At 41.0% G+C, this 6,558-nt stretch overlaps 1 pseudogene; it reads left to right on the forward strand.

Annotated features, from left to right (window-relative positions):
• Window positions 1-4,669: 4,669 nt before the first annotated feature.
• Window positions 4,670-5,470, forward strand: LOC149380303 (rust resistance kinase Lr10 pseudogene; annotated as a pseudogene).
• Window positions 5,471-6,558: the final 1,088 nt, after the last annotated feature.

Raw genomic sequence — 6,558 nt, forward strand, 5'->3', positions numbered from 1 at the left:
CAATAATCAGTTGTTGACATTAGATGTCAATAATGGACGTCAACTGTTGACATCTAATGTCAACAACTGATGAACTCTGTAGAGTTTAGATGTCAATTTCTCTCATCAGTTGTTGACATTAGATGTCAATAATGAACGTTGTTGATACTAATATGCAGAAATGTCAGAAAAACACTCTATTGAATCTCCAATGGCAAGCTATGACGACTTCGAGCCCCGAAAGAGAAAATTATCTAAAAATGAGGTACATTTTGATGCCAAGCAAAGCTGATTTTTCGGTTATTATTTTTTTTTATGATTGTAGACATTCATACCTATAATTGTAGACAATTACTAAAATTGTAGTCAATTGATGTTAATAAGGCAAGCGGATCGGAACTCGGTGATGCACAACTCACGGAGTTTCAAATGAGCCAAACTGAGTACATATGGTACTTGGATACTTTTTGTAGTGAGACTGAATCGGGTCCGATCATGTCTCTCGAAAGGGTTATGAAAGAAATCATCGGAGACGATTGGGAGACTCCGTTGAAGGAAAAAGGAGATTTTATGGAAGTCGTGCCCAAGGGGACACGACTGTTTATGCTGAAAACCCAGAGAGAGGAACTTCTCTATTATAGGAGGATGAGGATCAACAAGAAATGAGTCTGACGATGAATTCCCCACATCATTGGTCTAAACTTCGTAATATTTATATTTGTATGGGTTTTTGTATGACTTGAATGCTTGAAACTGCTTAATATGTCTATTTACACTATGTCCCTTTTATATATGTGTAATGTTGTGAATTGCATGCCTAAGTGAAGAACTAAATTTAAATTCATCCACTAGAGAACAATTGTCAACAATTGACATCAATTGTTTAGTTCCCTCGCAACTAATGGAGAACAATAAGAAATCACAAACAATTGTTGACATCGGATGTCAACAATAGACGTCAATTGTTGACATCTACATGTCAACAATTGACGTCTATTGTTGACTTTAGATGTCTAAAATCTGCATACAAGTCGGAGATTACAAATAAATTTCTCAATAAACTAAGAAATCAACAAGAGTCACTACTGAAATGGTGGAAATTACAAAGAAGTCTGAAATTATTGCGTGGACAAAGGAGTAGCACTATTGCATGTTTGACGATTGTGGCCAATTTGCCCGCAACGCGTACACTTGCGCCTAATAATGTCCTCACCTTGAGAGGGTATTCTTCTCTTTTTGGGCCTACCGGCGGCACGTGCTTTGTGTTGAGGCGGAAGAACTTTGATATTCTCCACCTCGGGGGGAATATTCCAACTCGAAATGTCGCCATGAGGATGATGTACACCTGCGTAGGTTGCCCGCAAATACTCCGTAGAGTAGAACTCGGAAATGTAGTTCTCAACTTGACGGTTACGTACTCGACATGCTGCGATTGCGTGTGGACAAATAAAATTATGAGCCTGCCATCGCCGACATGAGCATGTCCTCTCTTCTAAATTAACAGCATATACAATCCCCTCTCTGTCTACGACCTCAAACTCGTCGACTGAAGATGGCCTCACCTAGTAGAAAACATAACTTCATCAAAATCTTGTACAAAACATGAAACATACAACAATTGTAGACTTTACCTCCATTCGAACAGCGTATGCAATGTACTTGTCTGCTCTAGCTTGGTATACTTTTGTGAGGAGCGTGTTTGTTTTGGCCGCAGCATCTCGACGTTCATAAAACCATTTCATACTTCTCTCTCTCAGCCAATCCATCAACTTCGAAACTGGAAATTGTCTGACTTTTACATTTAATGCATTCAATGCTTCTGCGTTGTTGTTCGTCATGATACCGTACCTCTTTCTCCTGAACATGCATCGTGCCCACCTTTGATACCCGACATCATTAGCTAAGTACCGTCGTATTTCGGGATTTTCAGCGTCCAACATGACCATGAAACTTTCAAATTCCCGCTGAGTGTATGCCTTCGAGGCACCGTAAAATTTCCACTTCACCTCCTTCGTAATCCCCTTGAAAGTAGTCTTCAAATTACCGTGAAGATGGTACATGCAAAAACCATGATCACAGTTCGGAAATACCGTCTTGATGCCATTGATTATGCCAGCGTGCCTATCAGATACAAATACTTGCTCTTCCCGTTCCCCAATTGCATCTTTCAATTTGGCGAAGAAGTAAATCCAAGTTTCGTTAGACTCTGAAGGACCAATACAGTAGGCTAGTGGAAAAATTTGTTTGTTTCCGTCCATCCCACACGCCGTATACAACGTTCCTTTGTAATAGTTCTTCAAATGAGTACCATCGACGATAATCACGGGTCTTACATACTTCCACCCCGTTCTCCATGGGCCGAGTGACATGAAAAAACTAATAAATACGCCGCCCTCACCAGTGACGAGGTCAAATAAAGAACCTGGATTCTTAGTCTCGATCATGTACCTTAGCTTAGGTAAGAATGCGTACGACTCCATGGAATTGCCGTAGAGGGACTTTAGAGCCTGCTCTCTGGAACGCCAAGCTTTTTTGTAAGACATAGACACCCCGTAATCCATTTGCATGTAGTTCATTATCTCTTTCGGTTTGCACATACCCACGCTTGGATCAATACACTTATGCTTCACAACCTCTCCTATTAAAGTACTCGTTGCTTGCGGGTGACGTCCTTGTCTTACGTTCAGGGCACAACTGTGGTCGTTGTCGAACCTAAAACATGAAAATTACAACAAACTTAGTTTCAACATTAATGTCAACAATTGACATCAGATGTCAACAATTGACACCAGATGTCAACAATTGACACCAGATGTCAACAATTGACATCAGATGTCAACAATTGACACTAGATGTCAACAATTGACACCAGATGTCAAAAAACAGAGATCTAATTACAGTATTTCAATTTCATACATGATTCAACAAAGAGAGTTTACCTTCTAATTTGGAAAATGGGCGTGTTAGTCTTTCTCACGGCCCGGACAGCCCAATTACAATGCTCTCCCAGACAAACAACATGCAATGTGTTTTTGTCCGAGTTCTTTGTCTTATACGTGAAGTTGTTGTTTATAGCGAACAACATCAAGTGTTTCTGTAAAGTCTTTTTATCCTTGTACAATGCATGTCGCTCAATAAATACGGGGGAATGACCATCTAAAATAATAGCCTCATCCATGTTTGAGTCTCTCCTAGTAGATGAACTTGGGACGCTATGTGAATTCGGCGTAGACGGTGATGAAGGAGGGGAGTTTTGTGGTGGAGAGGAGGGGATCGTGGTGACGGAGGGGAGTTGCGTGGTGGAGGAGGGGAGTTTTGTGGTGGAGGAGGGGATCGTGGTGACGGAGGGGAGTTGCGTGGTGGAGGAGGGGATCGGGAATTTATAGGTGGAGGCGAGTTTCGTGGTGGAGAGCATTGTCGTTGTCGTTGTGTCTCATAGTCTGACAACCTTAAGTCATCCAATCCGAACGTACCACGAATTACCGAATCAGGAGTTGGAACCGAACCACACCCCTCCTCGGGTATGGATGGCATGTCAGAAACTCTTGTAGGCGGGTTTCCAACGCAACCACTATCACGGCTGTTGCCAGTGGATCCAACCCCTGGAGAATCGAGCCCGGGTGGAATTTCATTTATTTCCAATATCAATTGTAATTTCTCCGTGTCATCTTCTCTCCTCTTCCTCAAATATAAATAACCTTCTAACGTAGCGTCATTGGTTATCTCAACAGGTTTCAAGGCACCAGCCATCACGTATGCAACACCAATGGTATGAGTGGATGGTGATTTGCCCAAATTCGCGTAAATGATTTGCATCAAACTAGCGAAGTTAACTTCATACGGCACCATGATTCCGAAAGATCCATTCTCATGATAACAACCAGGTTCAACCCAAGTTCCACTGTGCTTGAATAATAAATAAATAGCCGCCATCACTGCGTACAAAAATCATAGGCAGAGTTGAGTCCCTTGAGTTATTAGTTATTTGTTTACTTCAGATGTCAACAGTTGACGTCCACTGTTGACATCTGAAGTCAACAATTGATGAACTCACTGGTGAACATACCCAGACCAAACAGGACATTTGAATCTCTTTAAACTATCAAAATGACATAGAACTTGAACTTTTTGAACCACGAAATTTATGGAAAATGAAGAAATGCGAGACAAACCTTGGGTCTTGGACTACGAACTCGTGGGCGTTTGGGTCTCGTAGGCGCGGGCTGGTCTTGGACTACGAACTCGTGGGCGTTTGGGTCTCGTGGGCGTTTGAGTCTCGTAGGCGTTTGAGTCTCGTAGGCGTTTGGCTCTGCGTGACCGTGGGTGTAGCGACGCCGAGGGTTTTAGAGACCGACGGAGAGATAGAGAGAGAGAGAGAGAGAGAGAGAGAGAGAGAGAGAGAGAGAGTCAGGGATTGGGGATGAGATATGAGCGGGATATGAGCGAAAATGAGGAGTGAGATGGGATATGAGGGAGAGTTGGTGTGGGTTTGTAAGAAAAATTTAAGTGGAGGGTAAAAGGGTAGTTGTACATTTGAGTTAGTGACATTTTTGGCCAAATTATAGTTTTGGTGGGAAATTGGAAAAAGTTATTCATTTGGTAGTAGTTGTGGCAATTTCCCTAAGATATTCCTACTCCGATGTCAAGAAGATGACTCAGAATTTCAAGACCAAACTGGGACAAGGAGGCTATGGCTCTGTTTTCAAGGATGGCTATTCTCAGCAAGTCATCTATAGCCAACGGACAAGATTTCATTAATGTCAACGTCGTACGGCTTGTCGGTTACTGCGTCAAGGGCTCAAATCACGCCTTAGTCTACGATTTCATGCCTAACGGCTCTCTAGATAGCTATATTTTCTCCAAACCCGGAAATGAAAGATCTTTAACTCGCACGGAGTTATATAAGATCTCGCTGGGAGTGGCTCGTGGTATCGAATATCTACACCGAGGGTGTTGCATGCAGATCTTGCATTTCGATATCAAACCTCACAACATCCTTCTCGACGAGGATTTCACTCCAAAGGTTTCTGATTTCGGGTTGGCGAGATTATGCCCTTTGGAGAACAACTTTGTCTCTTTGACCTCGGTGAGAGGAACATTAGGGTACATAGCTCCCGAACTGTTTTACAAAAACATTGGTGGAGTATCTTTCAAAGCCGATGTATACAGTTTCGGTATGTTGTTGATGGAGATGGCGAGTCGGAGGAAGAATGTGAATGCGATTGCCGAGAATTTGAGCCAAATATATTATCCTTCTTGGGTGTATGACCAATTGAGCAGAGGAAAGAACGCGGTGCCTATGGAACATGATATATCTGAAGAGGACTCGGAGGGGATAAAGAAGATGATTACAGTGGCTTTATGGTGCATACAGCTGAATCCTAGCGATCGTCCTTCGATGGGAAGAGTCATAGAAATGCTTGAATCTGGAATGATGACCTGCCGTTTCCGCCAAAGCCTTCTTATTGTCCGCAACAAGATAATTTTGTAGTGCGAGATCTCGACAGTCCATCATCGAGTGATAAAACCACTCTCACATTATAAGAAATATTGATGTATGATGTATTTTTTTTTCTTCTATTCCGAAGATGGATATTGTATAATATCTATCTCTGATTTTTTTTTTTCTTTCATAAATTGGAAGATGAATTGGTGTTTTGTGTCTCTGTTTTTGTTCTCTTCCTCCCATCTTCTTAATAATATTTAATTTTGTGTGAGATTTGTGCAAGTGGTTTTTAAAAAACCAGCCAGTAAATGATCTGGTCAACAACTGCTCCTCCCGTTTAGAGAGAAATGAAGCCAAGAAGACAAGTATTCAATATTTGAATCCGATGAAACGGCAAAAATTTGGTAGCCCGGCCAGCACAAGATATACAACGGTAATTAAAAACACCATTCTCTGATATGGTGGAACATTTGAAAAAACTTGAGCCGTCTACTTTAAATTTATGATTTACATAATAAAATGGCGAGTTTGAGAATCCGTGTATTTTCAAAAACTTGGCTCACTAGACAATTATTGGGGTCGTAAACATCGATCTGTCTACTTGTAATTAATTTTGGTTACAAAGAATTTTACCGACTCTGGAAACAATATGATAACCGTATGATTCCCGTTGCAAGACAGCTCGAACAAGAACCGTGAGTCCGAAGGAGAATAGGATCGGCGGACCATTTGCTGAGGGTTTTGATAATATTTTCGCAGGCCGCCGAGGAAAATAAAAATTAAAGAGAAAAAAAAAGAGTATAGTGTAAGTTTTCCAGTATATATAAGTTGACTAAAATCTGAAAAATAAATAAAATAATTAAGAAACGACAACTCAACAAAAACCAAAAATAAACAAACAAATCAAAAGCAAACGACAAACGACAATTCAAAACGACATCAAAGGCAAAGAAAAAACGACAAACGACAAGTTTCAAAACGACATCAACAGCAAAGAAAAACGATATCAAGATAAACTAATGAGAAAAGAAAAACGACATCAAAGGCAAACGACAATGAAAATCGATTGAACGACAAGATAAAAATGACGACGACAATAAAACGAAATCAACAGCAAAGTAAAACGACATCAA

This window comes from Urtica dioica, chromosome 12 (genome assembly GCF_054948205.1).
Source record: "Urtica dioica subsp. dioica isolate 48M chromosome 12, U.dioica_male_clone48M_v1_H2, whole genome shotgun sequence".
In the NCBI taxonomy this organism is placed as follows: Eukaryota; Viridiplantae; Streptophyta; class Magnoliopsida; order Rosales; family Urticaceae; genus Urtica; species Urtica dioica.